Raw genomic sequence first — 20288 nt, forward strand, 5'->3', positions numbered from 1 at the left:
AAACAGACAGAAAGACCAGATAGTAAGACAGACCAGACAGACTGACAGACAGACAGACAAACAAGACCAATAGAATGAAAGACAAACAGACTAACAAACAGACAAACAGACCAGAAAAACTGACTGACTGACAGACAAATAGACAGACCAAACACACTGAGAGACAAGACAGACAGACACACTAAACACACAGACATACCAGACAGACAGAAAGACAGGCAAGAGAGAAAGACAGACAAGACAGATAGATCAATAAGAAAAACAGAAAGACAGGACAGACTGACAAGACACATAGAGAGACAAAACAGACAGAAATACCAGATAGTAAGACAGACCAGACAGACTGACAGACAAACAAGACCAATAGAATGACAGACAAACAGACAAACAAACAGACAAACAGACCAGAAAAACTGACTGACTGACAGATAAACAGACAAGAAAGACAAACACAGACACACGGACAAACGAAACAGACAAACAGACAAGAGAGGAAGTGGGACATAGAGACTAGACAGACAGACAGACAGACAGAGAAGACAGAAAAACAAACCAGAATGACAGACACACAAACAAATCAGAAAGACAGACAGATCAGACAAACAGCCAGACCAGGCAGAAGGACAGACAGAAACCCAGACAGACGGACCAAAAGACAGACAAACAGACAGACTAGACTGACAGACAGAAAGAAAGGCTAGAAAGACAGACAAACAAGCCAGACAGACAGAGAGACCAGACGGATAGACAGACAGACAAACAGAGAGACAAGACAGACAGACAATCAGACTAGAAAGACAGACAGACAGACCAGACAGACAGACAGACAAAGAGACCAAAAAGATAGACAGACACACCAGTCAGACAGACAGACAAGACAGAAAGAAAGACCATACAGACAAACAGACATACAAGACAGACAAGACGGACCAGACAGACAAGACAGACAGACAGAAAGACTACCAGACAGACCGACAGACCAAACGGACAGACTCTCCAGACTGAAAGACCAGACAGACAAAAGGACCGGACAGACAGACAGACCAGAAGGATCAGAACAACAGACCAGACACACAGATAAATAGACAAGACAGATCAGACAGACCAGACAAACAGACAGACGGACAGATAGACAGACAGACAGACAGAAAAGCAAGACAGCCAGACCAGACAGAAGAACAGACAGAAACTCAGACAGACAAACCAAAAGACAGACAAACAAATAGACCAGACTGACAGGCAGACAGAAAGACTTGAAAAACAGACAAACCAGACCAAAAAATAAACACGACAGACAGAGAGACCAGACAGACAGACAGATAAACAGACAGAAAAGAGGGACCAGAAAGATCGACACAAAGACAAACAGAACAGAAAGACAGACAGAGAGACAAGACAGACAACGCCAAGACAGACAGAATGACCAAGCAGACAAACATACTGACAAGACAGACAAGACAGACAAGTCAGACAGACAGAAGAACAGACCAGACTAGAAACACCAGAAAGACAAACAGACAGACCGACTAGAAAAACAGACAGACAAGACAGACAGACATACTAGACAGAAAGACTACCAGACCGATAGACAGACCAGACAGCTAGAAAACAAGACAGACAGACAGACTAAACAGATAGACCGTCCAAACTGAGAGACCAGACAGACAAAAATACAAGAAAGACAGACAGAAGGACTACCAGACAGACAGACACCCCTTATAGACTGACCTTCCAGACTGACAGACAAGACGGACTAAAAGACTGGACAGACAGAGAGATTAGACAGACAGACGGACAAGACACACAGACAAACAGACAAGACAGACCTGACACACAGACAGACAGACAAACAGACCAGACACGCTAGACAGGCAGACAGAAAGTCAGATAAACAGACAGATAGACAGACAAACAGACAGACAAATAGACAGACCAGAAAGACATTCAGACAAGACAGAAGGATAGACAGACACTCAGAAAGACAGAAAAAGAAAATACCTGACGGACAGACATAGAGAAAGACTAGAAAGAAAGAAAATCCAAGCAAACAAACAAACACAGATGACAGACAGATCAGATGGATAGGCAGACAGACAGAAAGAAAAACTGACTAGACAGACAGACGGACCAGACATACAGATAGACCCGATAGACACGCCAGACACAAAAACAGACCAGACAGACAAACAGACAAGAGTGACAGACATATCAGACAGACATACCACCAAGAAACACGGACAGACAAGACAAACAAACTGACTTAGTAGACAAACAGATGGGCCAGATAGAAAGACAGGCAGACTTACAGACGAGACAGACACACAGAGAGACAAAACAGACAGAAGGACGAGGTAGACAAACAGACTAGACAGACAGACGGACAGACCAGAGAAACAGTTAGACCAGAAACATCGACAGACCAGACAGAAAGACACACTAGAGAGACAGACAGACAGAAAAAAAGCGCAGACAGACAGACAGACCAGACAGACAGACAGATAGAAAGACAGAGAGGCCAGACAGACCAAACAAATGGACAGACCAGACAGACAGACTAGACACAGAGACATACAAGACAGACAGACAGACCAAAAAGACCAGACAGACAGACAGACAGACTATACAGACAAATAGACAAAACAAAAAGACCAGACAGACAGCAAGACGATATACACAAACAGACAAGACAAACAGATGGATCTGACAGACCGGCAGACCAGACAAAAAGATAGACAGACCAGACAAACAGAAAGACAAGACAGACAGACAGACCAGATAGACAGCGAGACAAGACTGACAGAAGGACACACAAGACTGACAGAGAAAACCAGACACACAGACAGACAGACAGACAGAGAGACCAGACAGACCAGACAGAGAGAAATACTAGACAGACCAGAAAACGGACTGACAACAAAGAGAGGCAGACCAGACAGACAGATAGACAGACCAGACAAACAGAAGGACAAGACAGACAGACAGAACAAACAGTAGACAGACAAGACAGACGGAGAGACAGACAAGACAGACAGATACAATAGAGAGAGAGAGACCGACAGGAAGACCAGAAAGACAGTCAGTCTGTGTGTCTTGTCTGTCTGTCTGTCTGGTTTGTCTGGTCTGTCTTTTTGTCTTGTCTTTCTGGTGCTGTCTATCTGTCTGGTCTGTCTATGTTTTGTATGTCTCCTTGTGTTATCCGTCTCTCTGTCTGGTTTGTCTGATCTGTTTTCTTGTTTGGTCTTTCTGGTCTGTCTGTCTGTTTGGTCGGTCTATTTTTGTGTCTGTCCGTCTAGTCTGTCTGTCTGTCTGGTTTGTGTGATCTATCTGTCTGTGTATCTCTCTGTATGGTCTATTTGTCTCTCTGGTCTATCTGCCTGTCTTTTCTGTCTTTCTGTCTGTCTGATAGAACGACAGACCAGACAGATGGAAGGACAGACAAGACAGACAGACAGACCAGACAGACTGGACAGACATACGGACAACACTGACAAAAAGTAAGATAGACTGACAGACAGAAAAACAGAGCGGACAGACAAACAAACCAAACAGACAGACGGCCCAGACAAAAGCGACAGACAAACAGACAGAGCAAAAAGATTAGACAGACAGCAGACAGACAAGACAGGCATAGAGACAAGAGAGACAGAATGACCAGACGGACAGACAGACGGGACAGACAGATACACAAGACTGACAGAAAGACAGACAGACTGAGAGACGGAGAGACAGAGCAGACCGACAAAAAAATCAAACAGACAGACAGACCAGACATACAGACAGAAGAAACAGACGGAGCAGACAGATTAGACAGACAAGCGGACAGAAAAGACAAAAAGACACACAAACAGACTGACAGATAAACAAGTCAGACAAAAAGACAGACCAGGCAGACCAGACAGATAAACAGAAGAGACAGACAGACAAAAGATACAGACAGACAGACATAAAGAACAGACAAACAGACAGAAAGACGAACCAGACAGACTGACATCCGAGACAGAAAGACAGACCAGATGGACATGTAAACCGGACCCACAGACAACCAAGAAATACAGACAGAGAGATTGACAAGACAGAAAGACAGACAGGCAAACAGGCCAGATAAACAGACCAGACAGACAAACAGACCACACAGACAAGACAAACAGACAGAAAGACTAACTTAGCAGACAGATAGATTGACCAGAAAGACAGACTGACAGACAGATAGACCAGAAAGACAAACAGCGACACAATACAGACAAAAGGACAAGATAGACAGAAGAAAAGCATGGACTGACTGACAGACAAGACAGACAGTCAGACCAGACACACCGACAGACCAGACAGACAGACACACTGGAGACACAGATATACAGAAGGGAAGAGCAGCCAGACAGACAGACAGGACACACTACAGATTGATAGACTGATCAGAAAAGACCTGACAGAGAGAGAGAGACAGACAGAAGGACCAGGCAGAAAGAAAGACTAGACAGAAAGACAAACCAATCAGACAGACGAACCAGACAGACTGACAGACCAGAAACACACAAGGACTAAACAGACACAAGGACCAGACACAATAGACAGACTAAAAAGACAGGCAGAGATACAAAGCGGACAGACAGACAGACCAGTCAGATCAGACAGACAGAAAGACAAGACACACAGAGAGACAAGACAGAAGGAAAGACAAGATAGAATGACAGACCAGACAGATAGATAGACAGACAAGACGGACTGACAGACTAGACAGACATACGGACAAGACTGAGAGAAAGACAGACAAACTGACAGATGGACAGATAGCGTAGACAGACAAGCAAACCAAACAGACAGACAGACTTGACAGACCGAAAGAAGAGACAGACAGAAAGACAGAGCAGACAGATTTGACGGACAGGAAAACAGACCAGAAAGACAGACAGACAAGACAGAGAGACAGACCAGAAAGACAGACAGACCGGAAAAACAGACTGACAACACTGACAGAAAGAGAGACAGACTGAAAGACGGAGCGACAGAGCAAACATACAAACAAACCAAACAGAGAGACAGACAAGACAGACAGACAGAAGAGACAGAGAGAAAAGACAGACAGACAATCAGACATACAGTCCAGACAGAATGAATGACTAGCAGATACACAGAACAGATAGACAGACCAGAAGGACATACGGACAGACATGATAGACAGGCAGCCTGTATTATTTATATCATTGTATATCACTGTATTATTTATATATATAATTTAACGTATAAGAATCACATAATCCAGCTGAAGGCATTATATTTAAATCTCATTACACAGACCTCAATGACTCCTGGTTCCAAAAAAAACTCAGAAAGGTTCCACAAAAACTCGGATATCGAGAGAAAATAACAAAATTTTACTTACGTATATTCAGCTCAAGGTGGTTTATTTTAAGCCATGTACATATCCTGCTCATTGCTGCATTTATCGTTGACTTGAGCAGTTGTTCTGTAGGGGCAACACACACCAAGGTTGTATCATCAGCAAATAAAGGCATATTAACATGGTTCTTACTCGGCCCGTTGACAACAAAGTCGTCAATTCTGGGCAAATCTTTCACAGCCTTCGGCAGATCATTAATAAAAATTAAAAACAGAGTCGGACTCAGTACCGATCCTTGGGGAACTCCCTAATTAGCAACATTTGTACTAGACAAAAATCATTGTGAATTGACATACTGCTGTCTATTTTAAATTAACTGAAAAGCAAACCCAATATAGCACCTCTTAATCCATAAAATTTTAATTTTTTCATAATATTCGATAGCTAATAGTGTCAAACGCCTTAATTAAGTCCAAAAATACACCAGCTACTCTGAAGTTTGTATCAAGAGCATCATTAATTATATTTGTAACAATTAAAATCGCCATTTCTGTTTTTTTCCACTGCCTGAAACCAAACTGATTTGGATCAGACCAGAGAGACCAGAGAGATAGACAGACAGACTAGAAGAGCGGCTACTCTGCTACTCTAAGTCCACCAGCTACTCTAAGCTTTTTATCAAGAGCAATATTAATAATAGTATTAATAAATGATTTCGTCATTTCTGTTGTTTTACCCTTCCTGAAACCAAACTGATTTGGCTGTAGAATCTTATGATGTACATAGATACAGATAGATAGACAGACCAGACAAAGAAAAAGACAAGGCAGACGAACAGACCAGACAGACAGAAAGACAAGACAGACTAACCAACCAGAAAGACACACACACCAGAGAGACAAACAGACAGACAGGAAGAGCAGACAGACAGACAGAAAAATAGACAGGGAGGCCAGAAAAGCTTCTACTCTGTTACTCTAAGACCACCAGCTACTCTAAATATTTTTATCAAGAGCATCATTAATTATAGTTGTAATAAATGAAATCGTCATTTCTGTTGATTTACACTTCCTGAAACCAAACTGATTTGGATGTAGAATTTTATGACACTCCAAGTGCTGATAAATTTTAATATTAATACATTTTTCTAAAACACTTTAAACAACGGGTAATAATGACAGATAGACTAGACAGATAGATCAGACAGATAGACACACTAGACAGACCGACAGACAAGACAGACAGACCTGACAAACAGAGAAATTAGACGAACAGACAGACCAGATGGAAAGAAAGAAAAGACTGACTAGACAGACAGACCAGACGAACAAACATACCAGACACACACAGATCAGACAGACAATCAGAAAAGACAGATAGACACATCAGACAGACATACACATCAGACAGACAGACCGACAAGACAGATGGACGGACCAAACAGAAAAACCAGACAGACAGACAAGACAGACAAACAGATAAGATAGACCAGAAAAGATAGATAAGATAGACCAGAAAGACTTACACAGACAAACCAAAGAGACCAGAAGGACCAGACAGAAAGACAGATGAACAAGACGGTCAGACAGACTTGACAGACGGACGGATCAGACTGACAGCCAGAAAAGATAGATAGAAAGACTAGAAAAACAAGACACACAGACAGACAGACGAGAAAGACAAACAGGCCAGATAGCCGGATAGACAGAAACACCAAACAATTAAGATAGACTGGCAGACCAGACGGACAGATATAGAGACATGACAGATAGGAAGAACGAACAGACAGATACACAAGACGGAAAGACCAGACAGATCAGACAGGCCAGACAGGCAGACAGAAAGACAAGACAGACAGAAAGACCAGATATACAGAAAGTTCAGACATAGAGAGAGACAAGCCAGGCATACAACCCAGACAGACAAACAGACCAGCTAGACAGACTGACCAGACAGACCAGACTGACGGAAAAACCAGACAGACAGACAGACCAAACAGACAGACTGACATAAAAGACAAACAGACAGACTATACATACAAATAGACTAAATAGACAGAAAGACCAGACAGACAGAGAGACTATACACACAAACAGACAAAACCAACAGACAGATAAGACAGACAGCCAGAAAAAAGAGATAGACAGACTAGACAGAGGGAAAAACTAGACACACAGACGGACAGACAAGACAGAGAGACAGAATATACAGACAGAAACACAAGACAGACAAGAAAAAAGACAGACAAGACAGTAAGGCAGACCAGACAGACTGATAGACAAACCAAACAAACCGAAAGACAAAACAGACAGACGGACCAGACATAGAGACAGACAAGACAGATATATTGACCGGACAGACAGACACAAAAGACAGACAGACAGGAAGAGCAGACGAACAGAGAGAAAGATAGATAGACAGACTGGATAGACCAGTCAGACAGAGAGATAGGCCAGACGGATAGACAAACCAGACAGGTTTCTTCATATTTTTTAAATAATATTCAAACGCCATAATTAAGTCAAAAAATACAACAGGTACTCTAAGCTTCTTATCAAGAGCATCATTATTTATAGTAAGAATAAATGAAATTGATATTTCTGTTGTTTTACCCTTCCTGAAACCAAACTGATTTTGATGTAGAAATTTATGACACTCCAAGTACTCATAAATTCTAATATTAATACATTTTTCTAAGACTCGTGAAACAATAGGTAATAATGACAGATTGACCAGACAAACAGAGACACTAGACAGACCAGACAAACAGACAGACCAGATGGAAGGACAGACAGACCGAATAGACAGGCAGACCAGACCGACAAACACACTAAACACACACAGATAAGTCAGACAATCATACAATACAGACAGACATATCAGACAGACAGACACACAAGACCGACAGACAGACCAGACAGACAAACCAGACAGACAAAAGATGATATAGGCTAGATAAGATAAGATAGATAAGATAGACCAGACAGACAGACACAGACAAACCAGGCAGATAAGACAGACCAGACAGAAAGACAGAAGGACAAAATAGAAGAGACGGACAGAGAGACCAAGCAGACACACGGGTCAGACAGACAAACAAGACAAACCGAGAGACCAGACAGACTGGCAGAAATACAGCCCGAAAGACTTACAGATAGACAGACATACAAATAGACCACCAAAACAGATAGACAGACTGACAGAAAAGAGACTAGACTGAGAGAAAGACAGACGAGACAGAAAGACAAGACAGACAGACCAGACAGAAAACAGACCCGACAGACAGACCAGACGGACAAGAAAGACTAGACAGACAAACAAACGAGACGGGCAGACAGACCAGAGTGACAGAGAGACCAAACAGATATAGAAACAGACAGACCAGACAGACAGACAGACAGACAAGACAGACAGGACAGACTAGACAGTCAGACAGACAGGAGGGACAGACAGACCAGATAGACAGAAAGACAGACCGCAAAGACCAGAACAAAATACAGACAGACAAGATAGACGGACAGACTACAGACAAACCAGACACAAAAACAGACCAGCTAGAAGGACAAATAGACAGACTGACAAACAAGACAGAAAACCAGACAGACAGCCAAGAGAGACAGACAGACAGAGAGACACAGAGAGAGATAAATAGAGAGAGAGACAGAAAGACAGACAAACCATACAGACAGAAAGACTAAACAAACAGAGAGCCCAGACAGAAAGACAGACCATATAGAGAGACTGAACACACAGAGCAGACAGATTAGAGCGACAGACGGATCAGATTGACAGACGGCCCAGAAGGAAAGACAGACAACCAGACCAGACAGACGGACAGCCAAGAAAGACGGACAGACAAAACTAACAGACAGACCAGACAGACAGACAGACCAGACTAAAAACTAGACCTGAAAGACAGACAAACAGATAGATAGACCAAAACGATGGAAAGATCAGAAAAACAAACAAACTTTGTATGTCTGTCTGGTCTGTCTTTTGTCTAGCCTCTTTTTCTTTGCGTCTCGTAAAACGCTTGGATTAGTCGGATAAGTAGTCGGACAAGTAAAAGAACACGGGGTTTGAGTTTGCCTAACGTTCCTGAAATAGTGATTTCGGTAGTTTTTATATCAATAGAAATAAAAAAAATCTGGTGAATATTTTATCTAATCAAATCTTAGAGCCGACAATTATTTTTTTATAATTCTAAAATAATTATAAAACCTATTTCGGGTTTGCATTCTAGACTGCTATGCTTGACATTTGGGGTTGTTTTGGGGTATCAAAACATAGAGCAAAAAATTTTCTATTCAACAACCAGAAGCTTATTTCTATAATATATACCTCCAGGCTGCAGTCCCTTCAAATACTTTACAAATATGTGTTCCACGAAGTCAAAAATTCCCCTCAAAAGGTTAGATTCAGCTGTAATCGGAGCGTGTAAGAATGTATAAATTACACCAATGGACTAACCACTGGGATTGTTCAGGAGCAATTTAGTGAAGCATTTATTAGTTGTAACCTGTTCAAACAGAGTCTAGAGAATAAGCAGGTTGCAGATACCAAACTGCCGGCTAATAAATATATAATAAAATTGTGTTGTATAAATAATTACAAGAAGAATGGCTAAGGATAAGCTGCTTCTAATCCTATGGACAAATTGAACAGAGCACAAGGGCTAAATAAGAAGCAAAGGTTTTTTTTAAAGAATGATTTATCGTTTTAATTATTATTGTACCATTAAAACAAATTCAGGACAAATTTAGCAGTCAAAGACCAGTCTCAAGTCCAAGGCCTTTCAAAGAAACAATTCAACCCCTTTGTTTCAGAAACTTTAGAAAAAAAAGCGAGGGCTCAATTTGCCAAATTTGCTAGTCCATCGTGAAAAGTTGAAATTAAATTATCGTGCTAGAGACAGACCACGTTTACCAAAATATTTGTCAGAAGGCTTAATGGTTACTTCGGTTTACGAAGAATGAAACTCCAAAAAATTGGAAAAAATTTCCCTTTTGCAATGAAAGTGATTACTTCTGGAAGAAATTTGGGATCAGGCCTACTCAAAACCATACGTTGGATTGTAGATCTACATTACCTTTTTGAGAATTATGAAAAGCTCGTGATTTGCCTCATATATTCTTTGTCTTTCATTTTAGATCATTGATTTGCTGCTATCAAAAATTATTAGGATGGGGAATCATTCTTGGTTAAAATTAATACAACTTGTACCTTAGTGATGCTTGATAATTGTCTTTTCTGCTATAGAGAAAGAATTTTTGATAACTTTTAAGGATATTTTCATCCCAAAACAAAAGAACACTCCGACGATATCTGCTCAAGTTGGTTTATTTTCACTATTGGTGGTTTTACCCACAATTTAAAGCTATAAAATAATCAGCAGTCGTTTTGCTATTTCTTTAGCAATCTCATCTTCGTACTCAGATCTCATCTTTCGTCCTTTATGTTCTGGCTCTTCTTTTATCATTTGTACGGATTATCTATCACATTTTTTTTCAAACTACGGCTTAGACAAGACAAGATTTATTTCTACAAAACGACTATCACAAGCCCAAAAGGGCAAAATTCACACTTTAGTGTCAATAAAAAAATATAAAAATAAGAATGTCAATCAGTAACAAATATCAAACCAGTTTTAACTCATAAAATTGCAATTAGTAAAAAAGTCAAACAATAAAAAGTCGTAAATTAAAACAGGGAAAACAAATTTTAAACAAAATGACAATGTAGTTTACCTAGCAAGAATTGTAAGGTTTGCAATTGGAAAATAAGCGTTGAAACTACAAGTTAAAAGGGGATTGAAAAGAGGGGAGGGTTACTAATTTAAAATTTCAACTATGTGAAGGATTAACGTTCTTCTATATCTTTCAGTGGAAACTCTTATTGGGGCAAGAAGGGGTATTGTTGTTGAAATAGAACGTTGGTCAGTGGCGGATGCAGGGGAGGTGGGCCTCCCCCTGACATAGTAGTAGATTTGTGGTTGGGACCGCTTGTTCTGGTTCGGTTTGGGACGAAATTTTTTTTTCTGCATTCGGTTTTTGATAGTCAAGTTCTTAATAAGTTTTTAATTATTAAGGCTTTCTCTTTTTGCAAACAAGTTTGAAACATAGTTTTAGTTACTTAAGTCTCTGTTAGGTAATTACTAATGAAAAATGTCCCCAAAAAGTATTTAATTAAATTTAGGTTTATCAAGGGAATCTGTTCGTATTACCACAAATGCCAACTGGGAGGCAAAAAACTTCATTCGTAATAACAAGTAGGGGAGATTTAAAATTCAGACTTAATCCGCTTCTAATAGCAACATTAAGAAAACATTATATTTCTATTTCTTTGTTCTGTTTTTCCTGCTACGCCATCAAACGAACTATTATTTAATGTTTAATAAACAATAAAGAATATATGATACCAAGATATGGTACTATTTTCTTTTTGACAATACAAAGTTTAACTAACTCGCTATAGTATCCAGAAATGCAAATGCTACAAATTATGCAGAAGAGATTAATTAAAATGAAATTTTTATATTTTTTTTTTTGATTAAATGGCTTTCTAATAGTTTTGATCAAATCGCTTTGAGAAAAAGGAGCGAGGGAGAAGGCATAGTTGCCCTCCAATGTTTTGGTCACTTAAAAAGGCCACTACAACTTCTAATCTTTTACGAACGATTTTGTTAGTAAAAGATATACGTAACATACGAATTAGCTTACGTAACAAACTTCTGTATTCTGTTCGTTTTAAATTTCAATGCTGTTCCTTACTTTCAGTTGAAAAAATTGTTCATATTTATTTTTTATTGTTTTGTTTTTAAACAATGCTAGAAAATCCTGCGCTCCCTTCATGGCAATTTTCTTCTCCTATGACAAATTCTTCAATGGAAAGTTCCGCAAAATAACCCCCTATTCTCAACCCCTCCCCTAACAAAAAAATCCCCCTGAAAACGTCTGTACATTTCCCAATAACCATTACTATATATAAGCACTGGTAAAAGCTTGTAGCTTGTAACCCTATCCACGAAGATTCTGGGGGAGTAAGTCGTCCCCAAAGACATAGTCTTAAGGTTTTCCGACTATGCTAAATAAAATGGCTATGTCGGAATTTTGATCCGGTGACTTTGGGAAAGTATTTAGCTTGGGATGTGGCCTAGATGCCCTCCAATTTTTTTGGGTCACTTAAAAAGGGCACTATAACTTCATTTTCATTCGGACGAGCCCGCTCGCAACATGGTAGGATTACTGGTTCGATAAGATCACTCCTAGAAAAAATATTCCACATTTTGTAGATAGCAGCTTGGAACTTCTAGGGTAGGTTTCTCTGATACGATGAATCGAATGGCGTAATTTTGGTTTTGCTACTTTTAGGGGGGTTTCTCCATATTTTCCAAAATAAGACAATTTTTCTCAGGCTCGTAACTTTGGATGGGTAAAACCGATATATTTAAAATCAGCATTAATATGCAATTCTGTTGATTTAGCTATTGGTATCAAAATTCCATTTTTTTAGAGTTTTTGTTACTATTGAGCTGGTCACTCCTTACAATAGTTGGTTACCACGAACTGTTTGATTGAAGGAAGTAAATTGGTCACTTCGCTACGAGCAATTATTTAAATTTTATTTTTGTAAATAGGTCTGCATGAAGTAAAAACCTGAAAACATTTAATTTTTATTTGTAATTTCCACAAGTTTATACCGCACCCTAGGAAATAATGATGACCAGATCACAGGCACACACGCAGGGGAGGGATTCACCCACCTCAAGTTTGTAAAATGCCTAATTTTCTCAGCGAAATGTTTAATTTTTTCGTGTTTTACTGGTATTTCTTGCGTAAGAGTTTACCCACCTCCCCTTCCTCCCACAAAAAATTCTCGAATAATAATTTCTGTAACTTTCTCCTCAGATAATAGTTCTTTTGCAAAAAAGTATTCCTATTTACTTGCCAAATTACGAAGAATAACAATGCAATAATCGTAATTTTCAGTGAGAAATCCGCTAAGCCTTAACCTATAATGAGGTGGCATATAAGATTATTTGTAAATTTAGAAAACCCTGTTTTATGGATTAAAGTCAAAATTCAACGTACTCAATCAACAGGAATTGTCTTTTCAGAACTAAAGCCAGAGAAAAAGAAAATAATGACCAAAAATTAAGGTATAAAAAATTTCAGGACCCTCTAGAGGGAAAAGAAGTGGAGGTAGGTACTTCAAAATACCTTCTTGGTACATACTTTAGTCCTTAGACACATGCTTGAAAGTTTCCTAACCTAACCTATTTCCAAGATAGCCAAAAGTAGCTAAAGTAGCTTAGTTGGGAGAGCACTAGACGGATTCTAGAGGTCCCCGTATCGACCCCGGGTTTTGGCAAATTTTTTAGCCTATTTTTTGTCTTGTCACTGTGATAAGCACTACAAAAACTAAAATAAATAGCATTAGAGTAGCAGAAAAAGTCAAATTTTGAAGAATTATATAAGAACAATGAAACTTCCATCCGAAATATTTATAGAAAGCCGTATTTTTAAGTGTTTTGATGCAGAAACTGGATACATAGAAGTCAATTCTACTAGAGTCATAATATTTATGCCGGATACATTTTTGGTGATTTCTTGTAAATATTTCAGCGTGATCCATTCGCATCTTCGTGCGAAACTTGAACTTTGACTTTGCAAAAACCAAACATTAATTTAGCCCCAAAAACAATCTAGTACCCTGAACACTAAAAAAGCTTAATTTTGAATTTTTGGGACGGTAATCTTTAAAAACATCTTTCCATAGTCAGATATACCATCTTGCCTTCTTTCAAACGCTTGAAAATATATTTTACAAGGGCAAATACCCAAATTTGATGAAATCAAACGACTGGTCAATTAGAACTAAATAGTTCAAGCACTGGCCTAGAACAAGCCTGTTTAAAGAAATTGTTGCCGCAAATTGGTTCGAACTCGAATCCGTGTATAATAATTGGGAAGATTTAGGAGGGTTTAGGGGATTAGGGGTAGTTGGAAGCGATAATGTTGTCAGAAAGATAGATCAAAATGTCAACACAGTTAGAACAGAATGCCAGAACAGTTAGAATGCAAAACAAGCGACAATGAAGATCCAAATATAGAAAGCTGCCACGTGGGGGTGCCTAAGTGATACTCCACGTGTTTCTTTGGCGCGCAGTGCCATTGCAACACTTGGCAAGTGTCAGCTAGTAGTGTATAATATAAACTGCTAGATTTTTCCTCTTTCCCTCTTTACTGTATTCAAATAATTTTGACTGGTGCTACATTATACTTTGAGCCAATACCTTGGATGATATGTCCCTTCCCACTAATATTTCTCTTTGTTTGCTTGTGATTCTATCTCCTTCATGTAGCTTGGTGACTTGGTTTCTGCTGCTTTCTTGGTTTCTGTCCTGGTGTTTTATCATAGGGCTACACAGGCTACATGGAACCAGTTTAGGTTTTTTCTTGGGCTACACGGATATCAGTGTCTGGGTTGGGATGATGTCACAAAAAAGAGAAAAAGGAAAAGGAACTTCCTGGTAGGGCGTAAAGAGGGATGCTTTGAATATATTAGGTTGGAGGAAGAGTAAGCCTAGCTGTATTGGCTTCAGGTGGCTTGGTATTGCACTGAACACCTGCTAATAAAAAACAATAAATTTAACAACTATATACGCTTACCTCGTTGGGTTCCCAGATCCAAAATAATACTGGCTCCTCCCAAACATAAGGGTTCCAGTCATTAAAAATTTCGAAATTAAGCTATGATTGATTTCTAATTAATTATTCTCTTCAGAAACTCTTTGTAACATCAAATTCGATAAGCCGAAATAGCTTAGACGGATTCTAAAGGTCCCCGGCTCGACCCCGGTTTTCCACAAATTTTTTAGCTTATTTTTTGTTTTGTCACTGTGATAAGCACTACAAAAATAAAATACAAAATAAATAGCATCACAGTAGCAGAAAAAGTCAAAGTTTGAATAATTATAAAAGAACAATGAAACTTCCATCCGAAATATTAATAGAAAACCGTTTTTTAAGTGTTTTGATGGAGAAACTGGATTCATAGAAGTCAATTCTACTAGTGTCTTAATATTTATGCCGGGTAAATTTTTGGTGTTCGTGCAAAACTTGAATTTTGACTTTGCAAAAACAAGCCAGTAATTTAGCCCCCTAAAAATTCTAGTACCCTGAAGACTACAAATGCTTAATTGTGATATTTTGGAACGGTAATCTGTAAAAACACCTTTCTATTGTCAGATACACCATCCCGCTTTCCTTCACACGCTTGAAAATATATTTTTGAAGGGCAAATACCCAAATTTGAGGAAATCAAACGACTGGACGATTAAAAATAAACAATTCAAGCAGTGGCCCAGAACAAGTCTTCCTAAAGAAAATGTTGCCGCAAAATGGTTTGAACTTGAATCTTTGTATAATAATAGGGGGAATTAGGGGGCTCAGGGGATGAGGGGTAGTTAGAAGTAATAATAATGTCAGAATGATAAAACAGAATGTAAAAACAGTTACAACAGAATGTCAGAACAGTTAGAATGCAAAACAAGCGACAATGAAGATCCAAATATAGAAAACTACCACTTGGGGGTGCCAAGCTGACACTCCACATGTTTCTAATGCGCAGAGTGCCACACCAACACATGAAAAGTGTCAGCTAGTATTGTATAATATAAACAGCTTGATTTTTCCTCTTTCACTCTTTACTGTCTTCAAATAATTTTGCTGGTACTATATTATACTTTGGGCCAATACCTTGGATGATATGTCCGTTACCATTAATATCTCTATGTGTTTGCTATTTGATTTTATATCCGTCATGTAGCTTAATTTCTTGGTTACTGTTGGTTTCTTGCTTTCTCTCAGGTTGCTTTTTCATAGGGCTACACACAATAAATGCAGGTTTTTTCTGGGGCTACACGAAAATCAGTGTCTTGATTGGGATGATGTCATAAAAAAAGATTAAAAAGAAAAAGGAACTTCCTGGTAGGGTTTAAAAAGGGAGGCTTTGGATAGATTAGGTTGGAGAAGGAGCATGCGTAGCTGTGTTGGCCTCAGGTGGCTTGGTATTGCAGTGAGCAACAGCTAATAAAAAAACTAAATTTAACTAAATAAAAGCGAAAACTATATACGCTTACCTTATTGGGCTCCCAGATCCAAAAAATACTGGATTTTCCCAAAAATAAAGGCTCCAGGCATTAAAATTTTTGGAAATAAGCTATGATTGATTTCTAATTAATTATTCTCATCATAGAATCTTTGGGACATTGACTTTAATAAGCCGAAATAGCTTAGTTGGGAAAGCGTTAAATGGATTCTGGAGGTCCGTAGTTCGACCCCAGGTTTCGGCCCGGGGCTGGTGTCATAATATTTATGCCAGGTATAGTTTTTTGATTTCTTTTAAATGATGCAGCGCGATCCATTCGCAGTCTCTTGCAAAACTTGAATTTTGATTTTGCAAAAACCAAACATTAATTTAGCCCCCTAAACATTCTAGTACCCTGAACACTAAAAAAGCTTAATTTTCATTTTTTTTTGGTCGGTAATCTGTAAAAACACCTTTCCATAGTAAGATATACCATCCGGCCTTCCTTCACACTCTTGAAAACATATTTTTGAAGGGCAAATACCCAAATTTTTGATTTCAAATCCTTGTCTAATGCTAGGGGAATCTAGAGGGGTTTAAGGGTTAGGAGTAATCTAAAGCGACAATGATGTCAGAATGTTAGAACTGAATTTCAGAACCGTTAGAACAGAATGTCAAAACAGTTAGAATGCAACACAAGTGACAATGAAGATTCAAATATAGAACGCTGCCACGTGGGGGTGCCTAGCTGACACTCCACGTGTTTCTATGGTGCGCATTGCAACAGCAACGCGTAGCAAGTGTCAGCTAGTAGTGTATAATATTAACGGCTACATTTTTCCTCTTTCACTCTTTACTGTCTTCGTATAATTTTGACTGGTGGTATATTATACTTTGGGCCAATACATTGGATAACATGCCTTTTCCCACTAATAGCTCTTAATGTTTGTTTGTTATTCTACCTCCTTCATGTAGCTTGGTTCCTTGGTTTCTGTAGGTGTTTTTCACAGTTAAAAAAGATTGGAAGAATAGAAAGATAAGTCTGAAAACTAAGATTAGGATAGTTGAAGTTACAGTGAGAACAGTGCTCAAATATGGCTCTGAAGCATTGGTGCTCCTAAAAGCAAATGAAAATTTACTAGATGTTTTCCAGAGAAATTGCCTCTCTTTCTCTCTGGTCTGTCTATCTGTCTGTTTGTCTATCTGCCTGGTCTGTATATCAGCTCTGTCTGTCTGTCTCTTCCGTCTGTCTGGTATATCCGGTTTGTTCCGTTCTGTCTGTTTTTCTGGATTTTCTGTCTGTCTGGTCCGTTTGTCTGTCTATCTGTCTGCTCTGTCTGTCTCTTCTTTCTGCCTATCTGGTCTGTTTGGTCTTTCTTTCTGTCTAGTTTATTTGTTTATCTGTCTGTCTGTTTGTCTATCTGTCTTGTCTGTCTGCCTGTCTGTCTAATCTGTCTGCTCTGTCTATCCATCTGTCTCTTCTGTTTCTATCTGTCTCTTCTGTCTGTATGTCTATCTTGTCTGTAAGTTTCTTCTGTCCGTCTATCTGGTCTGCCTCGTCTGCCTGTCTGTCTGGTTTATTTGTTTGTCTGTTTAGTATGTCTGTCTGTAGACATACAACCAAGATAGACAAACAGACAAGACAGACAGCCAGACGAACAGACCAGACACACAAACTAAACAGACAGACCAAACAGACCAAACAGACCAGAAAGACAGAGAGACATGACAAACAGACAAACCAGACAGAAAAATAGAGGAAAGAACGAGACAAACCAGGAAAGACGGACAGACAATACACACAAACAGACAAGATAGACAGACAGATCAGACAGACAGCCGAAAAAAAACAGATAAACAGACTAGACAGACGGAAAATCAGACAAAGAGACAGACAGATGAGACAGACAGACAGACAAAACTGATAGGACAGAGAGAAACATCAGACAACCAAAACAAACAGAAAGACAATACAGAAAGACAGACCAGACAGAGAGAGAGACAAGACAGACCGACAGATCAGACAGACAGACAAACCAGAGAGAAAGACAAACAGAGAGGAAGAGAAGTCAGACAGACAGACTAAATATACAGAAAGATGGACAGAGAGACCATACAGCCCAGTCAGACAGAAAGACAGACTAGACCGAAAGACAGGCCAGACAGACAGACAAACCAGACAGACGGATGGACCAGACGGACAGACTAGATAGAAGAAAAGACCAGACAGACAGACAAACAAGACAGACATAGACACAGACCTGACAACAGGCAGACAAACAAGACAGAGAGACCGACTGACCAGACAGACATACAGACAAGACAGACACACAAGTCACAGAGACAGACAAGACAAACAGAAAGACCGGACAGACAGACAGACAAGACAGTTTAGACAACCAGAGAGATCAGATAGACCAGACAGACAAACTGACTTGACAAACCAGACATACTAGACAGAAAAACAGAAAGACAAGACAGACAAGACAGACAGACAGACCAGAAACACCGACAGACCAGACTGAAAGACACACCTGAGAAAAGATAGAGAGAAAGGAAAAGCAGACAGACAGACAGACAAGACAGACAGACAGATAGACAGACAGATCAGAAAAGACCAGACAGACAGAGAGACAGAAAGACAGACGGACTGGACAGAAAGATTGACTAAACAGAAAGACAAACCAGAGAGACAGACAAACCAGACAGATGGACAGACACAACGACTTAACGAACACAAATACAGGACAGACAGACAGACAGACAAGACAGACATGCTAACACCATAGACAGACTGACAGACAGACAATACAGACAGACGGAGAGAAAAGACAGACAGACGGACCAGACACAAAGACAGACAAGACAGACGGAAAGACGAAATATAACGAGAGACCAAACAAACAGAAAGACAGACAAGACAGACAGACAAACCAGACAGAAAAACAGACAAGACAGACATAAGGAAAAGGCTGACAGATAGACAGACAGAGAGATAGACCAGACAGAAAAGACAGACAAGACAAACAGAAACACCAGACAGACAAGACCAACAGACAGACAAGACGAACGGGCATACCGGACCGACGGGTAGACAGACTGGACAGACAGGAAATGTGGGCAGACAGACACACAAAACAGAGAGACCAGAAAGACAAGAAAGATCAAACAGACCAGACAGACTAGAAAGGCAGACAGAAGGACAAAACAGACAAAGTGCCAGACAGACGGACCAAATAGACTGGACAGACGAGACAGACCTGACAAACAGACAGATTAGACAGACAGACAGACCAGACCAAAAGACAGAAAAGACACACAGACAGACCAGACAGACAGACAGAAAGACTAAACAGACAGACAAACCAGACAGACAAACCAGACAGACAGACACACCCAACAAACCGACCAACTAGACAGACAGACAGGCAAGACAGACAGACAGACCGGACAGGCGGTAACCATGTGCTACACCAATACCAACAACATGTTCATCTAGACTGAGATTCACCTTAGTCCTTGTCGACTGATTCCATTCAACAAGCTCAATTTTTCTTTTCGATAGTGACCCCCTCATTTAATGTCTTGGGATTATCAGCAGAGGTTCCGGTTACAAATTTATAATTTGAACTTATTCAACCCACTTTGGACAATTTTGGAACATGGGCACAAAATTAAGCATACGGAATGGCAAGTGACAAAAAAGCTATTTCGTTGCCAATTTCATATATAAATTGGGGCCAAACTCTCGCCTGGCTTTTCAATACAAGAAAAAAGTGACAGTTTTGATCTCTCAAAGCTTGACACACCAACTGGTGTAACTAATCCCAACTTTGCCGCGATAACTAACAGATCAAAA

General features: G+C 39.6%; 1 pseudogene; it reads right to left on the reverse strand.

Annotated features, from left to right (window-relative positions):
• The window catches only part of LOC136029348 (cytochrome c oxidase subunit 1-like), a 57515-nt pseudogene that overhangs the window by 9637 nt on the left and 27590 nt on the right, over nt 1-20288 (reverse strand).

This window comes from Artemia franciscana, chromosome 1, assembly GCF_032884065.1.
Source record: "Artemia franciscana chromosome 1, ASM3288406v1, whole genome shotgun sequence".
Taxonomy (NCBI): domain Eukaryota; kingdom Metazoa; phylum Arthropoda; class Branchiopoda; order Anostraca; family Artemiidae; genus Artemia; species Artemia franciscana.